Source organism: Meriones unguiculatus, chromosome 17 (assembly GCF_030254825.1).
Source record: "Meriones unguiculatus strain TT.TT164.6M chromosome 17, Bangor_MerUng_6.1, whole genome shotgun sequence".
NCBI classification, from domain to species: Eukaryota; Metazoa; Chordata; class Mammalia; order Rodentia; family Muridae; genus Meriones; species Meriones unguiculatus.
Window position 1 is genome coordinate 58048176 of NC_083364.1, and position 7464 is coordinate 58055639.

Consider the following 7464-nt stretch of genomic DNA (forward strand, 5'->3'; position numbering starts at 1 on the left):
AAGCAGAATGACAACTGACAGTCACAGAGGAAATGGGGAGCAAAGGGCTTTGAGATGAAAGCCTGCATGTGGTAAGGAAATTTTCTACAGTACCTCTAGAAGGCACAGGCAGACAAAACATGGCAAGCTCTTTTATGACTGCTTTGGAAATATAAATTTTCCTGCAGAATTCCAGCAAGATAGCTCAGCATATACTTCAACGATAACCGTGGCCCATTCTGAGGACTGGATGATTGGGTTGTATCACGCTTCTGACCTGTGAGCTGAGTGATTTATAGTGTTTACCCAACCCCTCTGCATCTCAGCTTCCTCATTTATGAAATAAATAATTGTACCTAACACTGAAATGCCATAAAGATTAATGAGGCAATGCTTATAAAGTGATATGTGTAAAAAGCATATAGTCCATGGCATATAGCAGGCCTGAAAAAAAATGATAGCTATTATTGTGTGTCTGTGTAGATACATTTTCTGTGTATTAAATTATGTGGGTTTTCTTGGCGTACCTAGTACAGCTCTTGACAAGGAAAGATGGGAAACGGTTTGGTTTTAGACTTATTAAATGTAATTAAAAATGTAAAATATTTTATAAGACAGGACCACAGTAATGACTCAAAATAACAGTGTATTATGACAAAGTTATCATCTATTCTCGGCTATTGGCTCTTCAAACTCACTCAGGAATCAGTTAGGTAAAATAGTATCCAGGTTACCATATGTCAAAGAAAGATTTCTCCGGGTAGTTAAACACTCAAGAAGAACACAGTGGAAGATTACTGCAGTAAGTGGCCAACAGCACAGAAACCTACAACTGGTCAAAGGGCAGAGAGTAAGTATATGTGGAGTGCTCAGCCATAAATGAGACATCTTTATCACATGCCTCCTCCCAAGGCTCAGAGACCATCAAGGAAAAGGGGACAGAAAGATTTTAAGAGACACAGACAGGGATGGCTGCAGTGAAATAGTGGTCTCCTGGGTGTGGCAGGACCACTGTACTTATGAATGTTCAGAATCTGTGGTTGCCTGAATCAAGATCATCAAGATTCCAGCAAGGGAGGAGGGGGGCTCAGTAACCCCCACCCCTGGCTGAGGAGCCATTGATAGTCGATGGCTTCTGGAGGAGAGGCAGTCAGGTTTTTATTTTAAGGGCATGAACCTTAGGTCAGTCATGAAATGACTTCACACCCATGGGTATATGAGCAGCAAAAATTTGACTTATGGGTCATAAAAGACAGAGAGAGAGAGGAAGGAGGAGGAGTAATAGGAAGAAGAAGAAGAGAGGACAAAAAGTTGCTGTGAGGGGGAGAAGCAGGAAGTCAGGAGGGAGTATATTTGGGAGGAGTTAGGGAGAGAAGTTGAATGAATATGACCAAATACTTTCATGCATTGATGAAATTCTTAATTAATAAGAACATTATATGGGGGAAAAGACTACAAGAGTAGAAGTCAAGTCTAGTATTATGAAGAAGAGAGAGCAAATTAAATAAAAGGCAAGGTAGGGTGTGTGTGTGTTGTGTGCATGTGTTTAAAATATTTCTTTTATTTTTAAGATTATAATATAACTACATAATTTTATTTTCCCTTCCCTCCTATATGCCTCTCCTCGCTCTCTTTCAAATTCATGGTCTCCTCTTTCATTAATTGATGTTGCATGTATATATGTATATAGACATACATATTCCTAAATATAACCTGCTCAGTCTATGTTATGCATGCCGTACATATGTTATCAGGGCTGACCATTTGGTATTGGATAACCAACTGGTATGCTCTTCTCTGAATGAGACCCTTTCTCCCCCTCTCAGCACTCTTAGTTACTTCTGGTTCTTTGTGTAGGCGTGAGGCCTCATGGGCTTTCCCCCATCCATGTCGGCATGGCTGTAGTAGTCCTTGTTCAGCTCATATTCAGGCAATAATGCTGAAAGTTTATGGGTGTAGCTTCTGATGTTATTAGGAAACACAGTCTCACAGCAAACTCCCTGATTCTCTGACTCTTACAATCTTTTCACCCCCTCCTCCGAAACATTCCCTGAGCCTTCCATGTGGGAATACTTTTGTAGATGTATCCTTTGGGACTGGCCTCCACAACCCTGCATTTTTATTGGTTGTGGTTTTCAGCAACGGCCTCCATCTGTTACAAAGAAAAGTTTTCTTGATGAGGGGTGAAGACTAAACTTAACTGTGTATATAAGGACAAATATTTAGAAAGTAGTTAGGGATTATGCTGGCTTACTAAAAACAGTGTAGAACACTTCATAAATTTGTGTGTCATCCTTGAGCAGTAGCAATGCTAGTCTTTGGGTCATTCCAATTTTAGTGTGCATGTTGCCAAAGCAAGCATGGTAAGGAAGTTTTTAAACATAAGGGACTGGTTAGGAAGCATGTATGAAGGACACTGGAGAGAGAGCTCTGGCAAAGTTAAAATGGTCATCTGTTTGCCAGTTGGCATTCTCTGAAATCGGGCTCTTCACACAGGTACCAAGACACAGAAGCCCCATCATTTTCCTTAATGGTCACATTATAAATGGAAATCCCTCAGACCATGAAGAAAGATATTCCCAGTTATAAAATACAAATTTTATGAGCCAGGAGAAGATGCATTATCTTAAGGAGAAATTTTCTGAAGTACTCTGAGGACTAAGAAGACAGGAGTCAAAAAGAAGCTTACCTAAATTTTAGATGAGCTAGAAGGAACTCTAACACAGCTGTAGAGTTGTGTCCTGGACGGCAAATAGATTAGTCAGCTTTTCCTTACTGTAACAAAACACCTGGGATAACCAACTTTGAAAGGGAAAGGTTTATTTTGACTCACAAGTATCAGAGGTTTCAACATGTGACTATTTAACCCTATTGCTTTGGGTCTATATCGGCACAATACACAAGGAAGGAATTGCATGGCTCAGGAAGCCTGTTCACCTAATGGTGGTCAGGAAAAGGCAGGAAGGGCCTGAGTCCCAAAAAACACCACCACCATCCCCCCACCCCGACAGAGGACATGTGCTATTAATTATCAACTTGACAGAATCTAGAATTACCCAGGAGTCAGGCCCCTAGGAGGGGCTGCAAGGGATCTTCTTATTTTCTTCATTATCTTAGTTGATGCAGACTCACTGCAATTGCTGCAGGGACCATTTCCCGGACAGGTGGTCCAAGACAGTATGGAAATGGAGAAAGTGAGCGGAGCCCTGCAAGCGTGCTTTCAGCGCTCTCTTTTCTTCTCATGGCGACAAGTGACCAGTTGTTTCAGTCTCTGCCACCTTGACTTTGCTGCCACGACGCTCTGAATTGTGAGCTAAAACCAACCCTTTCTCCCTTAGGGTGCTTTTTCAGGGTGTTTTGTCACCGGAAAAGAAGCTAAGACAGCCCAGGTGGCCTCCCAGTCACGCCACCGGCTGGAGACCACACCTGTAACACGTGGGCTCTGAAGGACATTTAGGCCTTAAACTACAGGAGTGGGGTCTGTACTAATGCATCAGCAAAGAAGCACCCGTCTACAGCAGAAAGTCCGCTGCTACATCGGGCGCCATCTGTCCAAAGCAAGCTTCTTAGTAATCTAAGGCACAGTTAAATGGATAAGCTCCTATTTTCCATAAAGAAGCCATTGTTTTGGGTACTCATTTTAAAATTAGAAAAATTGTAAATTTAAAAAAAAAATGTTAAACTGAAAAAAAATAAAAATAAAAACAAGGTGCAGTGGTGCATGCTTGTAATCCCACCACTCAGGGAGGCAGGTGCAAGTGTATTTGCTGTGAGTTCAAGGCCAGCCTGGTGTACAAAGCAAGTCCAAGACAGCCAAGGCTACAAAGAGAAACCCTGTCTCAAAAAAAATAAAATAAAATAAATTTTTAAAATGTTAAACCAAAGCAATAAGAAAAAGACAAGTGTTTTTTTTTTTTTTTTTTTTTTTTTGGTTTTTTGTTTTTTTCACTTACTGCATCAGCTGAATTCTAGAAGTTTAAAGAAAATACAGGGCTGAGCAAAAAGCATGGCTGCTCAGTGTATCCCTAAAGCATCTTCTTGTTTTTGCTGAAACAAAGCTCTTTCAGAAGGTGGAGGGGGGGGGAGTTTCTCCTTCTTCAGATACCACCGCAGCTGCTTCTACATTCCAATTACCCCAAATAATGCATTTATGCATCTAAGGCACAGTTACATGAATTAAAGTAGGGAGAACGGCACAATAGTGTATGGGCAAGTGATAGATACACGTTAGCTATTACTTTATGGGAGGGTAGTGATGGTGGTGATAGTGGTAGTGATGATGGGGGTGATAGTGGTAGTGATGATGGGGGTGGTGATGGTGATGGTGGTGGCACAACCCTAATTGTAGGGGAACTTTGGCAATGGCAGAGAAGGATATAGTTATAGCTACTACAACAGCTGCTCCAAAAGATCCCGATACATTTCTGTGTGGGAAGATGTAATCATTGTGTTCTTTATAAAGACAGAATTAGAATAAATAACACTTTTCTTTTTTTTTTTAAATAACATTTTTCTAGAGACAGACTTCCTCAAAAATACTGCTCTCTCCCCCTACTCTGTCAAGCCCACTGTAGACACACGGAAGATCTGAATATGGAAAACCCCTGGCTCCACTAGTCCTCTTCAGACGTTTCTTGTAGGAAACACATCAGTTAAAAATAGAATAAAATAAAAGACAAGAGAAAGTGTGTGATACTTGAAGGATGATCTCTCTTAACTCTTGTCAGTATCCTTGAAAGGGGCACGCTTTTAATTTCATTCTACTCAGACACAGAAGACACGGTTGTTCCTCCTGGGAAAAGCCGACTTGTAAATTCACTCTAGAATTGTTGAAACGAGGTACATCGGTGCTAACTTGACCCAGAAGGGTCATGGATGGGAGCTCCTAATAGGGAAGAACGCCTTAAAGATAGTTTGTTTTTATGCCTGACCTAAACCTCTCACTTCCTCTCATAAGAGAAAAGCAGATGTTCAGTGCAGGGGAGGGGAGGGAATGGAGGAGATGGAGGAAACAAAATAAGTTGCCGTACAGCTCGTTCTTTAAAACATCATCCATGTGCTCATTCTCCTTTTCATGTAGTGTTTAGAACTTCAGCACAGAACAACATTTCCATCCTTACCTGTAGATGAATTCCCCACACCCTCCCTGCTCTGCTTATACTCTAGACAGCCAAATAAAATAACATTTTCCTGAAGTGTGGTAAGCAATACAGGAGCCATCTTCTCTACAAATGATATTGGCTCTAGTAGACATGCACAAGGAATAAAGATTAATCTAAACCCCTATGTTACACCACACACAAGTTAATTCAAAATGAATCAGATCTTTCATCTACATTTAAGGGGGAAGAATCTATACATTTTTAGGAGAAAATCTTCACGCCCTTCGGTTAAGCTAGAATTTTCAGTTAAAACATAATTTATAAACAATGATTAAAAGAAAAAAGATTGATGAGTTGGACTGGATCAAAATGTTAATGTTGTACATTTCAGAAGATACTGTTAAAAAAATAAACACAAAAAAACACAAAAAAGACAAGATACAATCATAGAAAAAGTATTTGCAAATTATGCAGCTGCTAAGAAAGTTACATAATGAATTCTTACAATAGAAATAAAATGAACCCAGTTTTTTATAATAGGCAAAGGATTTTTAAAAACACTAAAGGAGCTATGAAAGGACCAAAAAATACATGAAAAGATGCTTAACAGCATTTGTAACTACAGAAATTAAAACTAAAACCAAAAGGAGACCAACTGAAGGAATACAAGACAGAAATTGCAAGTATTGGCAGGGAATAAGGAACCAGGACCCTCGCATACTGTTGATGTAAATTTAAAACAGTTCGGCTCCTTTGGGAAAATGAATAATTTTTGTTGGGTTTTTTCCCTTGTTTGTTTATTTGTTTGTTTTTGGGTTTTCGAGACAGGGTTTCTCTGTGTAGCGTTGACTGTCCTGGACTCACTTTGTAGACCAGGCTGACCTAGACTCACAGAGATCCACCTGCCTCTGCCTCCTGGGATTACAAGTGTGTGCCACGGCGCCCCGCTGTTTTGTTCTTTAACATGCTTTTATTGATTCTTTGGGAATTTCACATCATACACCCCAACCACCAGCTCTTCCACGTCCACCCCTGTGACTTTCCCTCCCCCAAAATAGAAAATTAAATTTTAAAAAAAACAGAAAACATGTCCAGTTTTTGTTATCTATATACTCATGGGAGCATAGTCAAATTCTTAGTGGCCAGCCCCTTAAATAGAACTGAGTTCTTCCCCTGCCAGAAGCCATCAGTTAGGGAGAGCTACATTTCAGCATCCCTGTCATACTAGCTAGGCTGCCTTGTCTGGCCTCAGTGGAAGAGGATGTGCTTAGTTCTCATGCAACTTGATGTGCCAGGGTGGGTTGGTGGGGGTGGAACACCCTTTTTCTGAGAAGAACAGGGAAAAGGAGGAAAATGATGGAAGGGTGGGACCGGGAAAAGAGAAGGGAGGGGCTGCATTCCGTTTGGGATGTAAAGTGAATAAATAAATTAATTTATTTTTTTTAAGAGTTCTTTTTCATAACTTCCTGTTTAGGCTGTTGATTTGGGGATGGGTGTTGGGGATTTGGGGCGCAGTCCTCTGCTGGGGGTAGAGGGAAGCAAATTTGAAAAAAAAAAGTAATAATAATAAGGCAGCACATCCACAGCAGCCTGGGCTGCATGACCTTGTATCAGAAAGACAGAAAGAGAGAGGACTGAGGAAATGCACCAGTAATTAAAAACAGTACCCACATAAAAATGTCCCTGTGTGGGCTATCTCTTAGCATTTACTAGATTCTGTGAGAAGAAGAAACCGTTTTCTTTAATGTAGGTAGGGGATGTAAAGAGAATACATTATAAAAAGTAAGTTTAAATTTATAAATAAATTAAATAAATAAATAAGAAAGGGTTCTTTGAGGCATGGTGAAATATTTTAAAAGAGAATCATGATGACGGCAGCAAAAAGTGTGAATTTACTAAAAACCATAGATTTAGAAAGCACTTATGGCCAGGCCTGTGGCATATAAAACACACTTCAGTAGCCTGAAATCCTAAACCATAAATACACTTACACTCAGTTGAACTGGGTAGCTTAATTGAACGTGTCCACACTTGACACTGAGCTGTTACTCCTGATGGAAACCAGCCTGCCTACAGGCCGAGTTGAGTCATAGCATCTAACCAGGCCTGAAAGCCCAGGCCTGTAATCTCCGCACACATCATGTGTTAAAATGAAGCAAGTAGCAGGGCAACACTCCCTGGCATTGGAGTTGAGACTGACCCCTAGGCAGGCTGTATAATCACTGCAAAAATAAAAATTAAAGCCTTCATAAGACCTGGAAATGCTGCTCAAACACTCCAAAATATTTTTTTTTCTCTTGGCAACATGGTCATCTGATTGAAAGTGGGTAGTTTCACAGACATTTCCCCAAAGAAAATATACTAACGACATAAATGTTCAGCA

The 7464-nt window shown here is 40.3% G+C and overlaps 1 non-coding gene across 1 annotated transcript; it reads right to left on the reverse strand.

Annotated features, from left to right (window-relative positions):
- Positions 1-2237: 2237 nt before the first annotated feature.
- On the reverse strand, positions 2238-2341 carry LOC132648905 (U6 spliceosomal RNA). Its single transcript, XR_009587287.1, has one exon. It is a non-coding gene; the product is annotated as a U6 spliceosomal RNA (small nuclear RNA).
- Between the last annotated feature and the right edge of the window lie 5123 nt (positions 2342-7464).